This window comes from Solanum stenotomum, chromosome 2, assembly GCF_019186545.1.
Source record: "Solanum stenotomum isolate F172 chromosome 2, ASM1918654v1, whole genome shotgun sequence".
In the NCBI taxonomy this organism is placed as follows: domain Eukaryota; kingdom Viridiplantae; phylum Streptophyta; class Magnoliopsida; order Solanales; family Solanaceae; genus Solanum; species Solanum stenotomum.
In genome coordinates, this window is record NC_064283.1 from 69,677,554 (window position 1) to 69,705,184 (window position 27,631).

The window sequence follows — 27,631 nt, forward strand, 5'->3', positions numbered from 1 at the left end:
CAAGAGTCTTTATTGAACGTTTTAACTTCATTTTAAGGCTCAAGTTTCAAGTTAAGTAAAAAGTATATAGTTTCAAGTTAAGTAAAGAGTATAGAGTTTCAAGTTAAGCCAAGAGTATAGAGTCAAATTCATCTCTCAAAAGTTATTAGGGAACTAAGTATTCCCAAAGGAGTTTATAAATGTTTTCACATTTAAGATGAGAGGAAACTGAGATTTCCAAAAGAGTTTTGAGCAGTTTGAGTACTATCTCTTTTAAGAAAAAGATGAGTTTTGCGAAAAAGTTTCTAAAACATGATTTGTATGACAATCGAGTATGTCATCAATGTTTAAACAGTATGGTCTCTAGATATACCATCAATGGTTATGCAGTATGATTTCCCGAGTCATCAATGATCATATTAAAATATGATTTTGATATGTTTTTATTTTAAAAGAGTTTTCAAGAGCAATTACCCCTTTTAAGAGGGTAGTTTGAGCAATTATTTCAAACCAGAGAAAGAAGTTTATGTTTAAAACACTTATGAGCTAAAGTATATTTCTGGGAGTAGTCTTGAGCACCGAATTGGGGACATGAGTTCATATTAACTCAACTCTCCATATGAACCATGTAGACAACATGGGATTTAACGGGGTCATACTTTTTAGATGATCACGTAAAGCTAAGCTAGTGGATCCACTAAGTTAAAGCATCCTATATGACGGCAAAGTATAGGACAGTTCTGGCAGCGTGGGCAAGACGTTGTAGCACCACTTAGGCTTTTAATGGTGGCTGTCAGTTAGAGAAACTCCCACAGTAGAAATTGCATGGCTCCTCGAGGGGTTCTGCTTAGTATGGATGGGGGTATGGGACTTCATTCATGCATTGCACAAATAGACTTTGAGAAGACGCATGGTATTTTTATGATATTACAAATATGATTTTGACATCATGTTTTAAATAGTTTTACAAACTTTATATATATTGCATGTGTCTTATTGCTTTATATTGAGTTCAGTTATTTAGGAGACGAACAGAGCCAAGGTAAGTATTTTCTCGTACTCTTTTCAAGCTTAAGCTGTTGTTTAGTTGTCCAGCTCGCATACTCGTACATTTCATGTACTGATGCCAGTTGGCCTGCATCTTATGATGATACAGACGCAGGTACCCAGGATCATCATCCAGCACGCCGTTGATCCAGTTGAGCACTCCAGAGTTAGTGGTGAGCCTCTTTGCATTTCGGAGGACTCGGTTGTTTTGTGTTCCTAGTTTTGTTTTATTAGGATGTTGCAGGGTCTGTCCCAACATCCATCTCAGTGTTATAAAGGCTTCATAGACAGTCAGTCAATTAATATTGAGTCTCTCATCTATGTATATATAAATATTCTATTTTGAGACACGAGTTGCCTTTTGGCCAGATTTTATCAGTTAGGTTGCATTATGACCTTTCATTGCATTGAGTTATTCTGTTGAGTTAAGTTTCTGCTGAGTTAAGAAAGCCAGGCCAAGGGTTCGCTTGGGGCCAGCAATGGTCTTCGAGTGCCGGTCCCGCCCAGGGTGTATGCTCGGGGCGTGACATAATGCAAGCATTACTAATACTCTATTTAGCATTATTGTTATACGCTCTACCAAACGACCCCATAGTGCTCTTCCTATTATAATTACGACAATGATAACTATTATAATTCTGTTCATCAACTCCCTTATTCATACATTGAATCTTTAGTCATCTTTCAAACTTAGGATTCACTGCGACCACATTCATATGGTAGAATAGAGCAATTGGGCGGATTTCAGACTTATCATGTACTGCTACCACATTCTCCTCAGGGAATGGAGCAAATTCAATGGGACGGATTTCATGGCTTTTCATCAGAGCCTCAGTCATCATTATATCATCACTATGGTGCATTAACTCAAACTCAATGTCTTGCCCATATAAGGCGTGTTAGGCCATAATTCTATGGGACTTGAACCCAATCTTTATCATCATGGTGCATCAAAACTCAAATTGATGTCTAACCCTCTTGGTGCGATAGAATATGAATCTACCGTCTTACCCTAAAAAATTATTCATTATGGTGCATCCGGACTTTAACCTGATGTCTTTTGTTCCTGGTCAATGTTAGTGACCGAACACTAATGTATTCTAAATCATAAAAAGATTCTAGAAAATACTGATTTTATGCATATAATACCTTAATTGCAGTAGTTATCATTTTTCATTCTTGATTCTCATAATTAACGAAATCAACTAGAACATGAGCTAAAGAAAAACCAAAACTCAATCTCAATTGGCTAGAGTCTCGTATTGATAACGTGTTATAAATTATGAATAATATACTACAAGAAATATAAACAAAAGATATGGGAGTGGAATATAGAGACCATCTTATTCAAATTCTTCATTTTCTCATGTGTGTGTCATTTACAATGGTGAATGAACAACCCTATTTATAGGTTGAGAAATCATTCCAAAAGTCACCATATTAAGTATCATAATAAATAGATACATTCTTATCCAAAAAGGTTCATAGAACCTAGGGAATACACATAGATGATAAGTATAAGTTCATGGATAAACTCAATGGACAATCCACTTAGTTCAATGAATTTATAGCAAACATGTAATTAACTAAATATTTATAATATTTTAGTCTAGTGTAGGGGCAAAATGATATATTTCAAGTTTCTAACTTTTTTTGTTCCCACTTTTAGTAATATATGATCTGCCTCACAAATTAAGCTACTATGAAATTGAGGGAGTATATATTATGGTTGAAATTCTTGAAAATTTATTAGTGTATGTACTTATGTGAGGCTTTGAATAACCTATCAAGTCTGGTCAACGTAAGATATTTTAGAATTCAAAACCTATAAATTTTAACAGTTAACATACTAAACTCTTGCTTCTTGCCGTTCCTTTTACTTGTGTTTCTAATTTTTATCCTTATTTAATATGCATGTGATTAGTCGAAAAATCAATTTTGTAGATATTGAAAGCTGGTTCGAGGTTAGAGATTAAATGGAAAAAGGAGGAAAGTCATTGGTATGTCTATCAATACTTTTACATGCTCCAAATTAAAGAACTTCCTTATTGTTATTGCTCGAATGGAAATAAATATACACGATAGTTTCAACGATTTCCTATCTCCAAAAAATGGAGAGATAATGCTAAGCCTAAACACTGCTAGAGACCTAGTCAAATAATAAAAGATAAGTAGTAACCAATGACTAATAAAACAGTAATTAACTAATTCTATCGGACAACTGTACTGTTAGTTTTTAAGTCTTGAGCCAAAATTTTCAGCTGAATTTTTTAAGCGTCAAGTGAAATTTCTGATGTATATGTTTTTGATTTACCAGTCTCTAATTGAGGAACAAAGAAGAAGAATCAGGAATCTTATTGATTGTTTGCTGAATGGCTAAGAATGGATCTGATATTCCTAAGAACATTTGTCTTGTTTGGGAATACGAATTTGGATGACTTTTATCACAGGATGTCCATGAAGATGTACGCGATCAATGAACTGACTCAGGTAATTTTCCATGAAGATAAATTAATCCTAGCGAAATATAACATGGAATGTCTTGTCACTCTGTTGCCGGAAGAGATGGAAAGTTATTTGAGTTTGGAGAATGATTATGTAGACACGAAGACAGAGATGAAATTAATGTTTGAATACCTCATCAGAAACCTCCATGATCTACCAAAGTACTCTTACTTGCTTCTTCCCCAGATGACTGAATACAAGATTCTTCAGCAAGTATGCAAACATCTGAGAGATTTCTATCCTATCCTCGCGGCCAAAAAAACAAGTACTGAATATCTCTATCCTTGGTTCCAATTGACCTGATAGAATAACAAAATTCTGTTTTGATCTTTGGGCTGGACAGTATAGTGACATCTCTCAATGCTCTTCCGTGATCACTTCTCTACTCATCGACATAATCCCTCTTGAGCTAGAGGTTCTATACATTTCTACTTTTAAGCTCATGAAAGAATCAAGGTCAACTGAACTTGAACGGTTTCTTAAGCAAATCCTAAAAGCATCTCCAAGGATTCTTCAAAATTATCTCATTCTTCTCCAAAGACGCATGGCCGGTGTAGTAACTGTCAATTACGCACCAACTTAAAGCATTAATCTCAAGATGGAGTTCCTATTGATCTTTCTAACCGATATACCAAAGAGTTTTATCCATTCTGTCAAATTGAACGATATGTTGGCACATATCAGAGTACTTACAAGGAAGATATCTATTCTGGTGAGCTCTGAGAATAGTATCAACAAAGCGGATTTCTCAGCTCCAGACTTTTTGCAAGAAATTGAACGAATGAAGGGAGATATGAGACAGATTTTCTTGAAAGCCCCAGAGTCATCTCAACTTCGCTTTCCTATGGATGATGGTTTCTTCTTCATGAATATTCTACTCAGAAATTTAAATGATTTACTCATATCCAATGCTTATTCAGTTTCTCTGATAAAGAACGAAATAGGGATGGTGAAAGAATGCCTTGAATTCCTAAGATCATCTTTCGGGAAAGTCAGGCAAACATTTGATGACAGTAGTGGAGTAGTTAAAGATTGTTGGTTGCGTGCTTTAGATGTGGCATATGAGGCAGAACATGTCATTAATTCCATTCTTGTCAGAGATAAAGCTCTCTCGCATCTCCTCTTCTCACTTCCGAATGTCACTGATAAGATCAAGCTTATCGTGGCAGAAGTCACCAGTTTACAGCTGGAGGATAAGAATGGGGATCACCCCCTTGATGCAAAGTCTTTCGTCGAGCCAATTGAGTCAACCTCATCACCTTTTGTTGAGGTAACAGTAGGTCATGAAAAAGAAGAATCCCAGATCATTGACCAGCTCCTTGATGAACATAAATCCAAGCTTGATGTCATTTCGATTGTTGGAATGCCAGGAGTCGGTAAAACTACTCTGGCCAACAAAGTGAATAACAATACATTAGTTGCTAGTCATTTCAAGATTCGTGCTTGGTGCACTGTTTCCCAAAAGTATAATAAGTCAAAGGTGTTGCGGGAGATTCTTCAGCAAGTTACTGGCTCGGGAGGAAAAGAAAGTAAGGATGACCTTGCTGAAAACCTACGAAGAGCACTACTCGATAAAAGGTACCTAATCGTCTTGGATGATGTGTGGGATATTGCAACAGGGGAGATGTTAATAGCATGTTTTCCAAAGTTTGAGAGAGGAGATAGAGTTATTTTAACTAGCCGAATTAGTAAGGTAGGTTCGCAAGTTAAATGCCGTACTGATCCTATCGACCTCCAAGTTTTAACACTGAAAAAAGTTGGGAACAATTCGAAAAAAGGGTATTTGGAGAAGGAAGCTGCCTTGCTAAACTGTCAGATGTTGGACACCAAATAGTTAAGAAATGTAAAGGACTTCCCTTGGCTATTGTTTTGGTTCCTAGGGTAATGGTTAGAGGAAAGAAAAAGGAAAAGGATTTGTGGCTTAAGATTCAAGATAATCTGGATTCCTTTATTTCTGCTAACATCAATTTGCAGATGATGAAGGTTATGCAATTAAATTATGACCATTTACCATACCACCTGAAGCCGTTGTTGCTTTACTTTGCAAGATCTCAAAAGAACAAACGAACTCCTGTTTCTAAGTTAAAGCAGTTGTGGATGACCGAAGGGTTTGTGGATCATGATATCCGATCCAAGAGTAGTTTAGAGGATGCAACTCAAAGTTACTTGGATGCTTTAATTTCTAGTTGCCTGATAATGGTGGATCATATCCTCTCTAAGAAGAGTATGCCTTTTTATGTTAGGATCAAGGTTTGCTATGTGCATGATGTTGTGCACGATTTTTGTTCAGAAAAAGCAAAAAAGGCAAAGTTTTTCAAGTTAAAGAATTCAGGTGCTCGATTTCATGCTTCGGATTTCCTACACCATCGTCTAACCATTCATTCTGACGATGGCCAGCTCCACAAAAGATGTGCGTTGTTCAATTATAATAAGTGTTCAGCTGGTAGTACGCATCTCATATCTTTGAAAGTGTCACGACCTGATTTCTCGAGTCATGATGGCACCTACTATACCCTACCAGTAGGTAAGCCAACCCGTAACCCAGAACATCAAGCAATGAGCAAAAGGGCAGAAACTAGCGAAAACAATAATCTAAACAAGGATAACAAGGCGGAAGCAACCCAAAATATATATATACAGAAATCCCTCCTAGAACCTGGAAGTCACTAGTACAGAGCTATCTAATAAAGAGTACAAGTCCCAAAAGTGGACAACAACAGAGCGTGTCTCAAAGGCAACAAGACTAGCTAAAACAAAAGAAGGAGATAGAACAAACCCCAAAACGCCGAGTGCTCGCCCTCGTCTCTGAATCACAGCTGCAAAAGAAGGCTGGAACTAATCACTGTTGGTAACTGGTACTGGGACCTGCATCACGAAATAGATGCAGAGCGTAGCATGAGTACCAACACAACAGGTACTTAGTAGGCATCATCGGCCGACTGAGCAAAAAGGGTAAGAACAATAAGAAAGGATAGAATCTAGACACAGAGAGGTCAAAGCGGATAAGAAAAGAAAGCACACGAGCATACCAGAAACAAACTAAGTACAACTAAACTAAACCTAACTGGACCCCCATAAGCCCAGAAAGTACACTCGGGCGCAAGTTTAAATAAAACCTGAACGGACCCCCATAAGTCCGACAGGTACACAGCAAGGCTAAGTCTACTGAGAAAGAAGAAAGCCAGGCTCCCAACCCAAAGTAACTAAGATAATTCATCAGACTCCACCCAGCCAGCAGTACACTCCCAGCCCAGCTAGAAAGAGTGACCCTAGGGAGCACCCAACCAAACAGTCCACTCCCAGCCCAGCTAGAAAGAGGGACCCGTAAGTGAGGTAGATATCGCGAGTCATCCTACCATGCAGTCATGTTCCCAGCCCAGCTAGAAAGAGCAACCCGGGGACACCCAGCCAGCAGCACACTCCCAGACCAGCTAGAAAGAGAGGCCAGGGGGCGATCGCCGATATCACCGAGTCTACCCAACCAGCGATACGTTCCCAGCCAAGCTAGAAAGAACAACCCCGGGGGTGATGGTATCTCCAATAGGATTCAATCCAACAACAACCACCGTGGAACGTCGTCCACTCTAAGATATCACATAAAAGGCTCCAAGCCTATACTATCTCAATCCCACGCCTCGAGTGATGCACTAAACCTTCGAGAATGCGTCGAAATCGCAGAATAAGAGGGAGAAGATACAGAAGTGCAGCAAGTAGCGATAACGCCTAATCTAAGGCTCAAACTATCAGACTCAAGTTTGCTATTCCAGTCTACAAGGAGCTAAGTCATCCGAACGACGTCGGCAAAAAGTCAAAATTATCCAGCCCACACGGGTCATAAGTCTAAGGCAATGCTAGCCTAACCTAGACTAAGGACATCATGCTTACGGTTAAGGATGAATAAGGCATTCAATACATAGCATACAAGCATACAATAGCATTTAGCACATAAGTATGCAACTCTACTAAACCGGTTAACATGATACTATACTCGAAATGTGGCCAATCGATCCTAACATAAGGTATCTAATCAAACTAAGGTAGTAAACTGGTACCCACCCCCAATTCACTCCAATCGACATGTTTTTACACAATTAAGCTCAATCTAAAAGAAAGGAAGTCGTAGCCTACCTTAAGGCCAACCGTGCGCTCTCCAATCACTTTACCGGAGCTTTCCCTTTCCGAACAGTCTCGAAACGTTGCCCCACTATCAAAAATAGAGTCACAACGTTACTACAGTCATTTAGACACCAAAATCACAATAAACGGAGACGGGTCAATTTTGGAGTTAAAACAGGAATCGTGGGTCCCGCACCGAACTGTCCGAATTTGACTTCGTCAAGAGACCCTAAACAGCACTCCAAACTTGTGTTCCAAAATGTAACACAATCCGAGGCTCAAAACACAGCAAAAACCAACAAGCAAGAAACCACACTTTAATAAACTAAAAGAAACCCTACAGCAGCAGTCAAAACTCAGAATAAACGAGAATCAAAAACCTCGGGACACAAAAGAAGGGTCAATCTAGACCAAACTCGACATTCCGGAGCTAACTGCACTGACGGAATTCTCATCCGAGCGCGTTTACTCAGAATGTTGACCAAAGTCAAACTTAAGCCAAAATTCAAAGGCTAAAACGCCTAATCACACCGACTCACACTGAAATCCTCGGGAGTCATGTCGACCATGCTACTAGCTTATAATGACCCTTCCAGAGCTGATGGAATCGTCAGAATTGGATTCCGATGTCATCTTCTTGAACTTTTGATCGAAAATGATCGTTCAAGGTTCATAAGCTCCAAAACACAAAAACTCACACCAAGACCAAACGAACGACCAGGTGACCGAACTGTCAGTCCCAGAAAGTCATAAATGACTTAGAGTCATTACAGGAACGCTCTAAACGACATACAGAAGGCAAAACACAGAAATGACCAAGAGGGTCATTACAATATCCACTACTAAAACGGACTTTCGTCCGCGAATGTAAGGGTCAAGAAGTACCTGGAGGCTTAAACAAGCTGGGAAACTGCTCTCGCATCTCCTGCTCGGTCTCCCAGGTAGCCTCCTCGACTAGGCGATGCCTCCAACGAACCTTAACAACAGGAATGGCTCTCGAGCGCAATCTCCTCACATCTCTGGCTAGAATGGCAACTGGCTCCTCTACAAATGTCAAACGATCATCCAACTCGACTGCATCATACTGGAGCACATGAGACTCATCAGGAACATACCGCCGCAATATCGAGACATGGAAAACTGGGTGGATGGCTGAAAATGATGGAGGTAGGGCCAACTCATAAGCAACCTCCCCAACTGTCCGAAGTATATCAAAAGGCCCAATGTACCTGGGGCTAAGCTTGCCCCACCTCCCAAACCTCATCACGCCCTTCATGGGCGACACACGGAGGAATACCCGATCACCAACAGAGAATCTCAAAGGTCGGCGCCTCCGATCCGCATAACTCTGGTGCATACTCTGAGCCGTCCTGAGCCTATCCTGAATCACCCTCACCTAATCCAGGGCCTCCTGCAGCAAATCTGTACCATGCGGCCTAGGCTCTGTAGACTCAAACCAACCAACTGGAGAGCGATAACGCCTACCATATAATGCCTCGTATGGGGCCATCTGAATACTAGAGTGGTAGCTGTTGTTGTACGCAAACTCCGCCAAAGGTAAGAACTGGTCCCACTGACCTCCAAAATCCATAACACATGCCCGCAACATATCCTCAAGGACCTGGATAGTACGCTCCGACTGGCCATCCGTCTGTGGGTGGAAAGTTGTGCTAAGGTCAACCCGAGTGCCCAACTCATCTTGAAAGGTCCTCCAAAAGCTAGACGTGAACTGAGAACCCCGATCTGATATAATAGAAACTGGCACCCCATGAAGTCGAACCACCTCCCGAATGTAGATACGAGCCAACCTCTCGGCGCTAAATGAACACTGAACAGGAAGGAAATGTGCTGACTTGGTCAATCGATCAACGATGACCCAAATGCGATCAACACCTCTAGGAGTCCGAGGCAACCCCACAATGAAGTCCATAGTGATACGCTCCCACTTCCACTCCGGAATGGGTAATCTCTGAAACACACCACCAGGCCTCAAATGCTCGGCCTTTACCTGCTGGCAGCACAAGCAACGGGAAACAAAGTCAGCAATATCTCTCCTCATGCCACTCCACCAGTAATGCTGCCTCAAATCACGATACATCTTCGTTGTGCCCGGATGGATAAAGTATCTAGACTCATGGCCCTCAGAAAGTATCAACTGTATCAAATCCCTAACTCTCGGAACACAGATGCGACCGGCGAATCTCAACACTCCATCAGGATCTAAGGTAGCCTGACCACCATCACCCGCTAACACTCGATCTCTAAGGGCCACCAAGGCCTCATCCTCAAACTGACAACCACGGATCCTATCAAGCAAGGAAGACTGAACTCCCATATGGGCCAAGACACGTCTAGAATCTGAGATATCCAACCAAACCATGCTATTGGCTAAGAACTAAATGTCCATAGCCAAGGGTCGCTCCTCAACAGATAAGAAGGCTAGACTACCCATACTCACCGCCTTTCAGCTCAAGGCGTCCGCTACCACATTCGCCTTGCCCGGATGATAGAGAATAGAGAGGTCATAGTCTTTCAGAAGCTCAATCCAACGACGCTGCCTCAAATTAAGGTCCCTCTGGCTCATGATGTACTGAAGACTCCTGTGATCGGTATAGAACTCACATCAAACTCCATACAAGTAGTGCCTCCAAATCTTAAGTGCGAAAACTACCGCCGCCAACTCTAAGTCATGGGTGCGGTAGTTGCGCTCATGAATCTTAAGCTGCCTCGACACATAAGCAATAACCCGGCCTTACTGCATCAATACACAACCCAAACCAACGCCGGATGCGTCACAATATACCGTGAAGCCCTCGCCCTCAACTGGAAGAGTCAATATGTGAGTGGTGGTCAATGACTCCTTGAGCCTCAAAAAGCTCGCCTCAAAAAGCTCGCCTCATACTCCTCTGACCAAACAAAGGAACATCAACACGAGTCAAACGGGTCAGAGGTGCTGCCAAGGTAGAGAAACCCTCCACAAATCGTCTGTAGTAGTCTGCTAGTCCGACGAAGCTCCGAATCTCAGTAACTGAGGTGGGCCTAGCCCAATCACGAATAGCCTCAATCTTCGCCGGATCTACCATAATGCCCTCCTTAGATACAACATGCCCCAAGAACGCTACAGAGTCTAACCAAAACTGGCACTTTGAGAACTTGGCATAAAGCCGCTGATCTCTCAAAGTCTGGAGCACAACTCTCAAATGCTGCTCATGATCACCCCTACTCCGCGAGTATATCAAAATGTCATCAATGAAGACTATGACGAAGGAATCAAGATAAGGCCTGAACACACGTGTCATTAAGTCCATAAAGGCGGCAGGGGAATTAGTCAACCCAAATGACATCACCAAGAACTCATAATGGCCATAACGGGTCCTAAATGCAGTCTTAGGGATGTCCGATGCCCTAATCCTCAACTGGTGGTAACCGGACCTCAAATCAATCTTAGAGAACACTGAAGCTCCCTGTAGCTGGTCAAATAGGTCATCAATCCTGGGTAGAGGATAATGATTCTTTATTGTTACCTTATTCAACTGTCTATAGTCAATGCACATGCGCATAGTACCATCCTTCTTCTTAACAAAAAGACCGGAAGCGCCCCAATGTGATACACTAGGTCTGATAAATCCCTTACTCAAGAGATCTTGAAGCTGAACAATGAGCTCCTTGAGCTCTGCAGGAGCCATCCGATATGGTGGAATAGAAATAGGCCAAGTACCTGGCTTAAGCTCAATCGGAAAATCAATATCACGCTCTGGGGGTAGGCCAGGTAGGTCAGTAGGAAACACATCTAAGAAGTCACGAACAACAGGAACTGACTCAACCGGAAGAACCTCCCTACTCACATCACGCACATAGGCCGAATATGATAAGCATCCACTAGCCACTAGCCTCCTAGCACGAATAAAAGAGATAACCCCAACTGGTGTGCTACCACGAGATCCCTGCCACACCACCGGAGGGATACCATGAATGGCTAAGGTAATGGTCTTAGAAAAGCAATCTAAAACAGCGCGATAAGGGGATAACCAATCCATGCCCAAAATCACATCGAAATCAACCATGTCAAGCAATATAAGGTCAGCTCGGGTGTCACGCCCCTGGATAGTAACTAAGCAAGATTGAAATACCTGATCCACTACTAAAGACTCACCCACGGGGGTCGACACACGCAACGGCGCTACCAGAGGCTCAGACATCATACTCAATCGAGAGGCATAGTAAACAGAAACATACGAAAAAGTAGAGCCTGGATCAAATAAAGCCAAGGCGGGCTGCTGGCATAAAAGAATAGTACCTGTGATCATATCGTCTGATGCCTCAGCCTCTGCCCTCGCTGGAGCTGCGTAAAAATGGCCATGTCTGCCTCTGCCTTGCTCACCAAACCTACCACCTATCCTGCCTCCTCGAGGACCACCCCGTATACCCTGCTGACCACCTCTACGGTCCTGACCCTGACCACGGCCTCTAACTGGAGGTGCTGGTAAAGTTGGGGGAGCTGCATGAGGAGCGGGAGCAATCCGACTATGCTGAGGGCAGTCCCTGGCTCAATGACTCATCTCACCACACTCATAGCAACCCTGTCGAGGGCGACTCCCAGAAGAACGACTACCATGGCCGGAAGAACCCGACTGAAACACCTCGCGGCCCTGACTCGAACTAGCCTCACTCCGACCACCATCTAATGCCTGAAGAGAGGCCTGTGTAGGTCTGCTAGACTGACCCTGTCGAAACCGTCGTCCGGCCCTGTCATGATAATCGCTAGACCTGGGGCGGGAGTCACTGTAGCTGCCCTCATGCCTAGCCCTTTTCTCGCTGCCCCCTTGGGCCTCGCGACGAAGATGCTCCATAGTACTAGCATGGTCAACTACGTCTAAAAAAGATCGACCCGCAGAAACTAAGGACTGGGTCTCAAGCCGAAGCTGCAATCTCAACCCACGAACAAAGCACCTAACTCTCTCCTCCTCTGTAGGTAATATCATCTCGGCATGACGGGAGAGCTCGTGGAACCTAGTCTCGTACTCTGCCACCGACATAGTGCCCTGCTCCAACCTGCAGAACTGATCCCTGAGGCGGTCTCTGACGCTACGAGGAATAAACTTGGCCAAGAAGGCCTCAAAAAACTCATCCCATGATACCGGTGGAGATCCAACTGGCCTGGTCTGAATGAATGTGCGCCACCACTGCCTGCCTGGCCCATCTAGCTGGTAAGCAATGAAGTCGGCCCCTCTAGACTTCACAAGGCCTAAAGTGCGAAGCCTCTCACGGCAAGTAGTAAGAAACTCATGGGCATCCTCACCCACAGCCCCAGAAAACCTCGGTGGTGTCAACCTGAGAAACACACCAAGCATCTTCTGGTTCTCAAGCGGCATAGGTTTGTCCGCTACCAAGAGCTGTACTCCCTCAGGTGGTACCTGGACCTGAGGAGCCCTCACTGCAGGCTGATCCTGCGGTACTAGTGCTGGTGTAGCTGGGGGGTGGCTGATGCATCCCCCCAAGCACATCTAAGAGCTGAGAAATAGCGGCCTGGAGATCTGGAGTCAAAACTAGTCCGGGTGGCAGCTGGGCTGGCCTCGACCCCACCGGCTGATCTGGTATACGAAGTGCTGAAGGGTCTGCTACTGGCTCTGGATCCTCCTCTCTCTCCTGGACTGATGCTGCGGCCCTCTCTCGACCTTGGAGTCGGCGTCTACCCCAAGCTGGGGGTCTGTCTGCAGGCCTGGGTGCATCACCCCCGGCCGCGCCACCTCGCGAGCGAGCCATCCTGCGAAAGAGTGAAACAAGTGAGATCTTAAGGAACGAATAAGACACATGTTGCATGAAAGTGAAACAAAAGAGGAAATCTTCCTAAAAACATCATGTAGCCTCCCGAAGATAAGTTACGGACGTCTCCGCACCGATCTGCAGGACTCTACTAGACGTTAGCTCTGTACAAGTGAGACCGATGAACCTGGGGCTCTGATACCAACTTGTCACGACTTGATTTCTCGAGTCATGATGGCACCTACTATACCCTACCAGTAGGTAAGCCAACCCGTAACCCAGAACATCAAGCAATGAGCAAAATGGCAGAAACTAGCGAAAACAATAATCTAAACAAGGATAACAAGGCGGAAGCAACCTAAAATAAATATATACAGAAATCCTTCCTAGAACATGGAAGTCACTAGTACAGAGCTATCTAATAAAGAGTACAAGTCCCAAAAGTGGACAACAACAGAGCGTGTCTCAAAGGCAACAAGACTAGCTAAAACAAAAGAAGGAGGCAGAACAAACCCCAAAACGCCAAGTGCTCGCCCTCGTCTCCGAATCACAGCTGCAAAAGAAGGCTGGAACTAATCACCGCTGGTAACTGGTACTGGGACCTGCATCACGAAATAGATGCAGAGCGTAGTATGAGTACCAACAAACAGGTACTCAGTAGGCATCATAGGCCGACTGAGCAAAAAGGGTAAGAACAATAAGAAAGGATAGAATCTAGACACAGAGAGGTCAAAACGGATAAGAAAAGAAAGCACACGAGCATACCAGAAACCAACTAAGTACAACTAAACTAAACCTAACTGGACCCCCATAAGCCCAGAAGGTACACTCGGGCGCAAGTTTAAATAAAACCTGAACGGACCCCCATAAGTCCGACAGGTACACAGCAAGGCAAAGTCTACTGAGAAAGAAGAAAGCCGGGCTCCCAACCCAAAGTAACTAAGATAATCCATCAGACTCCACCTAGCCAGCAGTACACTCCCAACCCAGCTAGAAAGAGTGACCCTAGGGGGCACCCAACCAAACAGTCCACTCCCAGCCCAGCTAGAAAGAGGGACCCGTGAGTGAGGTAGATATCGCGAGTTGTCCTACCATGCAGTCATGCTCCCAGCCCAGCTAGAAAGAGCGACCCGGGGACACCCAGCCAGCAGCACAGTCCCAGCCCAGCTAGAAAGAGAGGCCAGTGGGCGATCGCCGATATCACCGAGTCTACCCAGCCAGCGATACGTTCCCAGCCTAGCTAGAAAGAACGACCCCGAGGGTGATGGTATCTCCAATAGGATTCAATCCAACAACAACCACCGTGGAACGTCGTCCACTCTAAGATATCACATAAAAGGCTCCAAGCCTATACTATCTCAATCCCACGCCTCGAGTGATGCACTAAACCTTCGAGAATGCGTCGGAATCGCAAAATAAGAGGGAGAAGATACAGAAGTGCAGCAAGTAGCGATAACGCCTAATCTAAGACTCAAACTATCAGACTCAAGTCTGCTATTCCAGTCTACAAGGAGCTAAGTCATCCGAACGACGTCGGCAGAAAGTCAAGGCTATCCAGCCCACACGGGTCATAAGTCTAAGGCAATGCTAGCCTAACCTAGACTAAGGACATCATGCTTACGGTTAAGGATGAATAAGGCATTCAATACATAGCATACAAGCATACAATAGCATTTAGCATATAAGTATGCAACTCTACTAAACCGGTTAACATGATACTATACCCGAAATGTGGCCAATCGATCCTAACATAAGGTATCTAATCAAACTAAGGTAGTAAACTGGTACCCACCCCCAATTCACTCCAATCGACATGTTTTTACACAATTAAGCTCAATCTAAAAGAAATGAAGTTGTAGCCTACCTTAAGGCCAACTGTGCGCTCTCCAATCACTTTACCGGAGCTTTCCCTTTCCGAACAGTCTCAAAACGCTGCCCCACTATCAAAAATAGAGTCACAACGTTACTACGGTCATTTAGACACCAAAATCACAACAAACGGAGACGGGTCAATTTTGGAGTCAAAACAGGAATCGTGGGACCCACATCGAACTGTCCGAATTTGATTCCGTCAAGAGACCGTAAACAGTACTCCAAACGTGTGTTCCAAAATGTAACACAATCCGAGGCTCAAAACACAGCAAAAACCAACAAGCAAGAAACCACACTTTAATAAACTAAAAGAAACCCTACAGCAGCAGTCAAAACTCAGAATAAACGAGAATTGAAAGGTGCCTAGCACTCCTTGAACACTCTACAATGAAGTCACGACCATTCTCAACATGTGGGACTTCGAATCACCCAAAACCGAGCTAAAATGAGTGAGATATGACCAAAACAATAATACCAAAAACAAATGCTCGAAAAAGGCAATGCAGTCAGGTTTTATCGCGAAATTACCTCAAATGGGAACCCCAAACCACTATCCGAGCTCAGCAATGCGTTTCCCTCGAAAAATCTCACAACTTTGCCTTTTGAATCGCCCAAATCGGTTGAGAGATGAGAGAGTTAAGAGAGTTTGAAGTTTTGGAAATGTTGCTGAAAATCTGCATTATATTGCAGATTTTCTGCAATTTTTCCAACAACTAAAAACCCCGACGGGGTACTCCGATCTCATTAGGAACCCCGTGCATGCAAACGAGATATGCAACCATACCAAACTTGATATTCCAGACTCAACGGCGCAGTCGAAATTTCCATCAGAGGTCATTTCGATAAAAAGTGGGTCCCACTTCCAAAAGTCATTTTAAGTCAAAACCCACAAAAGGGCTCGGAAAGATATCGAAAACCTTGGGACATAAAAGAAGGGTCAATCTAGACCAAACTCGACATTCCGAAGCTAACTGCACTGATGAAATTCTCATCCGAGCGCGTTTACTCAGAATGCTGACCAAAGTCAAACTTAAGCCAAAATTCAAAGGCTAAAACGCCTAATCACACCGACTCACACTGAAAACCTCGGGAGTCATGTCGACCATGCTACTAGCTTAAAATGACCCTTCCAGAGCTGATGGAATCGTCAGAATTGGATTCCGATGTCATCTTCTTGAACTTTTGATCGAAAATGATCGTTCAAGGTTCATAAGCTCCAAAACACAAAAACTCACACCAAGACCAAACGAACGACCAGGTGACCGAACTATTAGTCCCTGCAAGTCATAAATGACTTGGAGTCGCTACAGGAACGCTCTAAATGACACACAGAAGGCAAGACACAGAAATGACCAAAAGGGTCATTACAGAAAGTTAGAGGTTCGCTTCTTAAGTCCAGGTATATCTGTCATACAAGACCCTTTGGACTTGTTAGAGTGTTGCAACTGGATAACATTGTTTTGGAAGATTCTTTAATGGAAGAAATAGGGTCCCTATTTCATTTGAGGTTCTTAAGGATTCAGACTCGATATGTAAAAGCTATCCCAGTGTCATGGTTGAACCTCCAGAATCTGGAAACTCTGATCATCAAAACGAGAGTTTCCATCATTGTTTTACTGCCCAGAATATTAGAATTGTCAAAGCTGAAACATGTGAAAATTGACTTTTGTTCTTTCATTGGAGAGGAAGAGGAAATGGATGCGGACAATATTATGCATCAACCAAAGTTAGAGCACTTGACAACTTTATCCAAAGTTGTTATCTCAGATCATGAAGCCACGAGTGATGTTCTGGAGAAGTTCCCAAATCTTCAGCACCTTCAGTACCACATCAAGGATCCTCCTACACACGGCAATTGGTTTCCAAAGCTTGATGTCCTTAATAAACTTGAATCACTCATTGCAATGTTTGAGGATGTCAGAATCTATGAATAACCCGAGTTAACAGACAAAATCCGACAACTCAATGAATATTACTTCCCTAACAGCTTGAAAGAGTTACGGTTGTATAGCTTTCACCTGCTGAGACCTGATTTGTTGTCAGCAATCGCGGCATTGCCTGAGCTTGAAATTCTAGAGTTTATGGACTGTAAATTCATGGAGGATGAGTGGGACGCAAGTGAGGACATCTATCAAAGTCTTAAGACTCTGTCTTTGCTAATGGTCAACCTTTCAGAATGGCAAGTTGATATGGAAACTTTTCCCAAACTTGAGGAATTAATACTAAAACATTGTGACCAGCTTTGGGAGATCCCTTGTGCATTTATGGATATACACACTTTAAAGTCCATTCATTTAACTAATGTTAAGCGTGAGGTTGAAGATTCAGCCATTGAGATTAAGAAACAGATAGTAGATTTCGCAGGAGAGGACAGACTTCAAGTCCATATATCAGATGTGAATGAATAAGAAGCTGAAGAGTGTTTTGAGTGTTTCCTTTCATGTTTTTTGTTAGTTTTTTTATTGGAAGGTTTTAATTTGTTCCAACTGGCCTGAATCTGATGAAGAATAGTGACCAAATGTATTCTCCAAACATCATTTTTATGGTTCGTACCTACTTCTTTTTGTGGGCTTTTCCCTTCTGTCATTACTTTGTTCGACAACTTACGTTAGTGTTTATTAATGATCTATAAAATTCTATCTCTGTATTGAATTACTTTTGTGTTTTTTTTGTAATGAAAACTTTTTAAGCATTCTTGATGGAATCAAAATTGAGGAAGAGATATCAAAGATAGAATAAATTCCGCTTCAACTTGATAAGGTACTTGTACCAATTAATTTATTTTTGGGAGCGAAAATGTTGTTGTATTAATCATATATTCAAAATGTTGTAAAGTTTGGCCGATATGAAAAAGTCAGAGTCTCTTTTTTACTAGTAAGGACGCTGGAAGCAAAAAAACTTGCGCGAAGGACGTTTTCTTCTCTGCCCTCTCCTCTCCAGTTCGACAGAAAGCTTTTGAAAACGCAATGCACCCAGGTAAATAAGGAACAAGATGAATATAGAGGTTAAAACAAGCATCCCACACCCAAAAGGTGTACGAAAAGTCATCGGGTATACAGACAGTGACTATGCATGCAGATGATTATGATGATAGAAAAAGCACTTCAGGTAATGCTTTTATGTTCGGGTTCGGTGCTATTTCATGGTCAGCTAAGAAGCAACCAATAGTTACTTTGTCTACTACAAAATTCGAATTTGTTGGTGCGACTGTTTGTACCTGTCAAGCTATTTGGTTAAGGAAACTTCTAGAAGAGTTGAAATTCAAGTAGCCAGAAGCTACCAATATTTTTTGTGACAACAGTTTAACAATTCAACTATCCAAGAATCCAGTGCTACATGGAAAAAGCAAGAACATTGATGTGAAGTTTTCTTTTTTACAAGATCTTAGCAATAATGGAGCAATTGATCTGATCTACTGCAAGAGCGAAGACCAGGTTGCCAATATTTTCACCAAGACCCTAAAGACGGAGTCATTCATGAAACTTAAAATGTTGCTTGGCGTCTGCACAATCAAAGATGTAAACTGACTGTTAGCAAACATCAGTTTAAGGGAAACTATTGGAATTTTAATCAGTTATTTTCTTTTACTAGTTAACCTAGCCTTTAGGAGTCATGTTCTTTTTTAAGTTAAGAGTTAGTCGTCATGTGTTCTAATTTTTAGGAGTAAGTTGGTTTATGTGGACTGATATGCACATACAGTAAGTTGGTTTATGTGGACTGATATGCACATAGACAGTACACAAGGATAGATAGAATTGCAGCTGCCTCAGTCTAATTGCATGTGCAATCTCAGTTCATCTTATTAGTGTTTTGAGTGTTTTCTTTCATGTAAACTGTTCCTAACTAAGTATTGCATAACAGTTAATGCTAAAAGCAGCGTAAAGTCAACACGATAACAAAAAATTCCAGCAAAAAATAGTACACAAGGATAGAACAACAATAAAGACAGAAACAGGTTCCCTGCATAGTTCTGAAGATGTTTTAAATTAATGTTTTGAGTGTTTTCTTTCATCTGAGAGTATTGTTCAAAGACATGTTATTTGTTAGTTACTAGTCTCTGGGAACATGCATTGCACGTTTATCCCAAATAATATATATATCATGTTCCACACAATCAACAAATTTTAAAAGTTCATAAATTGATATCGTGCAACATAAGAAAATTATTGTAAAGAAATAAGAGATTCTTATCAAACAAATATAATGAATCATCGAACTTATCACATGTAATTATTGTTATATTATGATGCCATCAAATTTGAGAGAGGATAAAATGACAAACATAAATATAAATAAATGTGGTGATGAATAGATGAAGAAGGAATCAAATAAAAGAAGAAACTTTGAAATCAACAATTGAACACTATCATTTTTTATGATTTATCTGATATTGTCCAATGTCTTAATTTATAGTTTGCAAGACAAGAAAATATGAATGATCTTGAAACTACGATCTTTTCATTATCATATTCTTAATGTCTTTCTCATTTAATTGTATTTAAAAGTTTATTCAACTTTTTGATTTAACGTCTTCCCACTATTAGTATTTAGTATAATATATGTGATATTATTTAATATCTAACGAATTAGATAATTATTTAATGGTAATCCAACTTTATACTTTAACCAACTTAACAAATTTATGCCCAGTTGTTTACAAACTAAAAACATAACTCATATGAAATATTTTGATATAAAAATATAAACTTAAGCCGCAATAAAAAATTACCATTTATTTTGAGGGGCAAAAACAACGGCATAACTACAAAATTAGTTAAGAGTGTTCAAACTTAGAGAAGTGGTGTTTTTTTAAAAAATGAATAGGTGCATCAAAATTTTCAAATCAAACTACGCAATATTTAATTAAACAATAATTTTAAAATTTATTTATATAGAAAAATAATTTTAAAATAAAAAGAAAAGTCAAGCAAATATGGCTGAGAATTGGTTCCAAAAATCAACCATCAACCACTTTCCTTGATTCCAAAAATCAAGAGAACAAAAAAAAAATACATAATTGCAATTGTTGGTGCATCAACATCATAGCTTTTTTTTATTATTATAATAATAATAATAATAATAATAATAATAATAATAATAATAATAATGTAACATTAAAATGCCATTTTTTTCTAGTCAACTTGCTTGATTAGGACTAATTGAATGACGTTTTTCTAACAAATATTTTTTATGGACTGTCGGAAATTAGAGTTAATATCTTAGATGATCACTCAACTAATAGTTCTTTTCACAGAAAGTCACTCAACTTTCATTTTTAATCATAAAGTCACTCAACTAAGGGTTATTCTCACAGAAAGTCACTCAACTTTCTTTTTTAACCTTAAAGTCACTCAACTATGAATATTTTACTTATAAAGTCATTCAAATATTGATATTTCACTTAGAAAGTCACACAACCAATTTAAATAATTTTTTAAAATTAAATTTTGTTAAAATACAATTTTTGTTTAAAGCTATTTTTTTAAAACTAACAAGATGCTCATTTAATTATTTATTAAATTTTGTTAAAACACTTTTTTTAATTTTGTTGAAATACAATTTTGGTTTAAAGAAGTTTTAAAACAACAATAAAAATACTCATTTTAATAAATTTTATTAAAATGCTATTTTATTTTAAACTAATAAAGTGAAATGTCATAAAAGTGAAGAAGAATATGGACACGGAATCAGTGTAATAGAACTTGATTGACATAAAACTAAAGGATAGTATCCATGCTATAAGGCCATGCATCTGCCGTAACTCGCAATATGGATCAAAGACGATAAAAATAATTTGTATTTTAATAAATAATTAAAATGGCTATCTTATTATTTTTTTTAAGAAATTAGTTTAAAATAAAAATAGTGTTTCAATTAATGTTTTGAGTGTTTTCTTTCATCTGAGAGTATTGTTCAAAGACATGTTATTTGTTAGTTACTAGTCTCTGGGAACATGCATTGCACGTTTATCCCAAATAATATATATATCATGTTCCACACAATCAACAAATTTTAAAAGTTCATAAATTGATATCGTGCAACATAAGAAAATTATTGTAAAGAAATAAGAGATTCTTATCAAACAAATATAATGAATCATCGAACTTAGCACATGTAATTATTGTTATATTATGATGTCATCAAATTTGAGAGAGGATAAAATGACAAACATAAATATAAATAAATGTGGTGATGAATAGATGAAGAAGGAATCAAATAAAAGAAGAAACTTTGAAATCAACCATTGAACAGTACCATTTTTTATGATTTATCTGATATTGTCCAATGTCTTAATTTATAGTTTGCAAGACAAGAAAATATGAATGATCTTGAAACTACGATCTTTTCATTATCATATTCTTAATGTCTTTCTCATTTAATTGTATTTAAAAGTTTATTCAACTTTTTGATTTAACGTCTTCCCACTATTAATATTTAGTACAATATATGTGATATTATTTAATATTTAACGAATTAGATATTTTATTTAATGGTAATCCAACTTTATACTTTAACCAACTTAACAAATTTATGCCCAGTTGTTTACAAACTAAAAACATAACTTATATGAAATATTATGATATAAAAATATAAACTTAAGCTGCAATAAAAAATTACCATTTATTTTGAGGGGCAAAAACAATGGCGTGACTACAAAATTAGTTAAGAGTGTTCAAACTTATAGAGAAGTGGTGTTTATTTAAAAAATGAATAGGTGCATCAAAATTTTCAAATCAAACTACGCAATATTTAATTAAACAATAATTTTAAAATTTATTTATATAGAAAATAATTTTAAAATAAAAAGAAAAGTCAAGAAAATATGGCTGAGAATTGGTTCCAAAAATCAACCATCAACCACTTCTCTTGATTCCAAAAATCAAGAGAACAAAAAAAAAGAAAAATACATAATTGCAATTGTTGGTGCATCAACATCATAGCTTTTTTTATTATAATAATAATAATAATAATGTAACATTAAAATGCCATTTTTTTCTAGTCAACTTGCTTGATTAGGACTAATTGAATGACGTTTTTCTAACACATTTTTTATGGACTGTCGAAAATTATATAGAAAGACTTTGCTTTAATGATTCAAATTAATAGTAAACTTAAACTAATCTATTAATTTCAGATCTAGACTTTGATAAACTAATTGAAAGTTCACATTTGCAGATCTAACAATAATGCTTTCTAAATAAGTGAATTAGGTTCTTCAACATTTGCTGCTTGCTTTTGCTCACTCAATTTTCTGAATATAAGTGTTGTAAATCTGCAACAAGGCAAACTACCATTTGAGAGGAATTATTAACTTGGAAGTAAACAAAAAGGTATGATATAATGTTTTTCTAGTTTTCTTTTTCCTATTTCATTTTACATGTATTTTTGTAATTCACTTGATTTGAAAGAAATATGCATAATAAGAACTAGAAAAATGATTTATATTTTTTACTTGATAATTATAGGATATATGTGTTGCATATATAGACTGATCTGATAATTTAAGATCAGTCTCCAACCCACATCCCTTCCCCTTTTTAAACTGTTTTTCAATTTTTTCATTCAATTTTCTCATGTTTAGTAAGTACGAAACCCTTTGTACCAACCACACCCATATAGGGCCCAAGCTTGTAAAGGAAGATTAAGGCCCCTAATATATCATGATTAGGGAAACACTTTTAATATAGGCATAATACATAAACATGACCCTTAACATGGCATCAGTTGGCAACTATGACCTTTAACTTTGGATGTGCACAAGTAGGCACTTAAACTTGTATAAAATTGAGCAAATGAACACATTCGTCCTACATGGCACCCTACACGGCAATTTTGTCTCCTACATGGTATCCTATGTGTATTATATCATGTAAGACACTTGTGTCTACTTGTTCAATTGTATACATGTTTAAGTGTCTACTTGTGCACATTCAAAGTTGGACGGCATAGTTGTTCCTTGAAGTCAAGTTAAGGGTCATGTTTATGTATTTGTCACACCCCGAGCCTACACCCTGGGCGGGACTGGCACCCGGAGACCATTTCTGGCCCCAAGCGAACCCTTGGCCTGGCTTTCTTAACTCAGCGGAATAACTCAATGCAAATGCAAGGTTACAAAACAACCTAACTTATAAAATCTGGCCACAAAAGGCAACTCGAATCTCAAAATAGAATATTTACATATATACATAGCTGAGAGACTCAAAACTAACTGACTAACTGTCTATGAAGCCTCTACAATACTGAGATGGATGTTGGGACAGACCCCGCAACATCCTAATAGAACAAAACTAAGAGAACAAAATATTTGAGTCCTCTGGAAAGCAAGGAGGCTCACCACTGACTCTAGAGTGCTCAGCTGGATCAACGGTGTACAGGATGCTGATCCGAGTACCTATATCTGCATCATCATAAGGTGCAGGCCAACTGACATCAGTACATTGAATGTACGAGTATGCGAGATGGAAAGCTAAACCGTAACTTAAGCTTGAAAAGGGTACAAGAGAACACTTACCTTGGCTCTGTTCGACTTATGAATAACTGAACTCAAAATATAAAGCAATAAGACACATGCAATATATAAAGCTTGCAAAATAGTGTAAACAACTTAGCTCGTTAAAGATAAAACCATAACAAACTCGACTTTACTTATATAAAAGTAATATAACTTTAGTGGGAGATTCTTTAACCGACAACCACCACTATGAGCCCTAGTAGTGGTACAACGTTTACCTCACGTTGCCCAAGGACCATTCTATACCTGGCCGTGGTATAGGAAGCTATCTTTACTAAATGGATCCACTAGCTTAACTTTCGTGATCATCTAAAAAGTATGACCCGAGAAAATCCCATGTTGGTCGCATGGTTCTTATGGAGAGTCGAGTTAATATGAACTCGTGTCCCCAACTCGGTGCTCAAGACTACTCCTAAAAATATACTTTAGCTCAAAAGTGTTTTAAACACATCTTTCTTTAATTTGAGGTAATTGCTCAAAATCTGGCCCAAAGGCTTTCCTGGAATTGATGTTCCTTTCTTACTCAAATGTAAAACATTTAGAAATTTCTTTGGGAAATACATAGTTCCCTAATAACTTTTCGAGAAATGGACTCGACTTGATGCTCATGACTTAGCTTGAAACTTGAGACTCTTCACTTTGCTTGAACTCTATACTCTTTACTCGACTTGAACTTGAACCTTAAACAAAGGTAAAACATTTAATAACGACTCTTGAAAAGCTTTAAAGACTTGCTTAGACTTACTTCTTAACTTTGCTTGACTTGACTCTAACTTCCCTTAACTTTGATCCTAACTTGCCTTGAATTGAACTATGGATTCAAGGTATATGATCACATGTTTATGGATGAATTCGGGATGTCTAAATGTACCTTAGAGTGTTGGAAACAACTAGGAAACATAGGTATAATACCTAGGAACATGCATGAGAAAGTATGAAAAGAATGGGGGAACATGGCGTCCTTGGCGCTCTGCAAGGCGCTGAGCGCCAGCCCTTGAAGCTCAGAAGGGACCTGCTGGCGCTTTGCTAGGCACGGCGCCCCAAGGGGGAAAGTTCAGAATCCCTTTTGGGGCGCGCTGGCAGGCGCGACGCGCCACCCCTTTCCCCAGAAAACTCGACTTTTCTTCCTTCTTTTTCCAACTCTAAACCACCCTAACTTCAAGGGTTTCAACTCCAAACACTAAGGATCATAAAATCCCTCAACATACAAGATATTCAACTCAAAAACACAATCAAATCATGTACTAAACCAACAAGAACTTCCAACAACACAACCAACAACTTCAACAACACAAACCAACAACTTCAACAACACAACCAAGCTTTTCTCGGAAATAAAACGAGTTTGGTGTGTGGGGGAAAAGATTAACCCAATACTAAGAATTCACATACCTAGTAGGGATCACCCCCGACGATATCCATGACGGAAACTTGCTTGATCTCCTCTTTCTCCTCTTCTTCTCCTCTTCTTCTCTTCTTCGTCTCTTCTTCTCTCAAAACCTTCACTCTCACTCTTTTAAAATGGGACAAAATGATCCATAAATCAGCCTAACACAACCATATAACCTCAAAAGAAATAGCTAGGGAAAAGACCAAAATGCCCTTAAAATTTCCGGACGGATTCCCTGCCAACTGCCCAACTTTCAAAGGGCATAACTCGTTCATACAAACTCGGAATCGAGCAAACTCGGTGGCGTTGGAAAGATCATTCCACAAGCTTCGCAAAAATAACTGGAACTAATCCTAAATGATTCTGAGCTAGGAGTTATGACTGCTCAAAGTTGGCAAAAAACTCACTGATTTCCACACTTAACCAATTTTCCAGTTTTGAATTTTTCTCCAAAAATTGACTATTTCCAAATTTCAAGCTTTTTCATAGTTATCTCAAACTGCCGGATGTTACAGTATTATGCCTTTAATATAGGGTGTGTTCAGTACGGAGGAAATATATATTTTTCAATGTTTTCAAATTTGATAACTTAAATATTCAGAAAATATATCAAAGACACTCATTATAAAAAATAACAAACCCACTTATTAGTTAAAAAAGTATTTTCAGAAAATAATTTCTTACATACCAAACACAATCATGGTTTGTGTAAATTTAGATCTCATCTCTCTAGTACTTCCTCCATTTCATATTAAGTAAAATTTTTAGGATATTTTCATTGTTCAAAATAATTGAATTATTAGTTCAAAATGGATGTTTGAAATTTTTTCCATATTTACCCTTTCATTTATTGAAGTTTTATATTTTCTAGGAGATAAATTACACTACTTACAAAATTATATTTATGATTTTGCAAAGGACAATGGTGGAAATTATGGTTTAGATTATGTTCTTCAATGTTTTTCTTAATATGTGTGCATTGTCTGTTAATTTGTAAAGAAATAGAGAAAGAACTCGATGGTTATCCATGGCGGAACCCTAGTTCTCTAAGTCGGTGAGAGAGGTAAAGATAGAGAGAGAAAAATATCTTGTATTCATTGTGAATCAAAAATGTACAATCTGTTACAACTAAAAATAAGAACCAATATATAGATTACCTACAATACAACTTACATATGAACTAACTACTATTATCGTGGGCCCGTATCAATTGGGTCGTATAGTCCAACACCCTCCCTTAAGCTGGAGGGTGACAAAACACCCAGATTGGACATAAGAAATTGATGATGGACACCAGAGAGAGTCTTGGTGAGAATATCAGCCAGCTGAGAGCCAGTAGGAACATAGTGGAGAGAAATCAGACCCGTGGCAAGCTTTTCGCGGACAAAGTGACAATCTAGTTCAATGTGCTTCGTGCGTTCATGGGCAACAGGATTCTTGGCAATGCTAATGGCGGATTGGCTGTCATAATGAATAGGAACATGTGAAGACACATGAGCACCCAAATCTGCAAGCAATCGGACCAGCCATGTGATTTCAGCCACAATTTTTCTTAAAGCTCTATATTCAGCCTCCACAGAGGATAAAAAGACGGTGGGCTGTTTCTTAGACTTCCAAGAGATGGGACTGCCACCCATAGTAATATAAAATCCGGTAATAGACTTCCGTGATGTGGGGCAAGCCCAGTCCGAATCAGAGTAAGCCTGAAGAGGGAAATCCTGAGAGTTATTCAACAAAATACCCTTATCTGGTTCCTTGGCAAGATACCTCAAAACATGTAACCCAGCATGAAGGTGTGCAGAACGTGGAACATTCAGAAATTGACTGAGATGTTGGACAACAAAAGAAATGTTTGGTCTCGTGTGTTGAAGAAAATTCAGTTTCCCAACAAGTCACCGATAAGTGGAAGGATCAGATAATAAGTCGCCAGAGTCAGGAGATAACCTATGGTTGAGTTCAAGTGGAGCAACAACAAAAGAAACAGATGAACAATGGAACTCAGCTAGGAGCTCCTTGGTGTATTTGTGTTGGTGGAGAACAACACCCTGAGAAACTGTGGACACCTCAAAACCCAAAAAATAATGCATGTCTCTGAGATCTTTGATCTTGAACTGGGAATCCAGAAAAGACTTGAGAGAGTTTAATTCAGGCACATCATTCCCAACAAGTAAGATATCATCAACATAAACCACAATGATAACAGTGGAGTTGCCAGAACACTTAGTGAACAAAGAATAGTCATTGAGACTAGATGAAAAACCTTTGGATATCAAGGAACTAGATAGTTTGGCAAACCACTGTCGGGATGCCTTCTTGAGACCATATAAAGACTTTCTGAGTTGACAAACAAGAGGGGAAGTGGAAGGAAATGAAGAAGAAATAGTGAGTCCAGGGGGGATTTTCATGTAGACTTCTTCATCAAGATCCCCGTGTAAAAAAACATTATT

General features: G+C 39.6%; 1 protein-coding gene and 3 pseudogenes across 1 annotated transcript in view; 3 read left to right on the forward strand and 1 right to left on the reverse strand.

The window, feature by feature from the left end:
- LOC125856363 (probable xyloglucan endotransglucosylase/hydrolase protein 28) overlaps positions 1-27,631 on the reverse strand; it is a 265,879-nt gene that overhangs the window by 216,170 nt on the left and 22,078 nt on the right. The window lies entirely within an intron of this gene.
- The window catches only part of LOC125856249 (putative late blight resistance protein homolog R1B-17), a 254,798-nt pseudogene that overhangs the window by 174,746 nt on the left and 52,421 nt on the right, over positions 1-27,631 (forward strand).
- LOC125856250 (putative late blight resistance protein homolog R1A-3) overlaps positions 1-27,631 on the forward strand; it is a 318,417-nt pseudogene that overhangs the window by 156,741 nt on the left and 134,045 nt on the right.
- LOC125856254 (putative late blight resistance protein homolog R1A-3) lies at positions 3,003-17,690 on the forward strand (annotated as a pseudogene).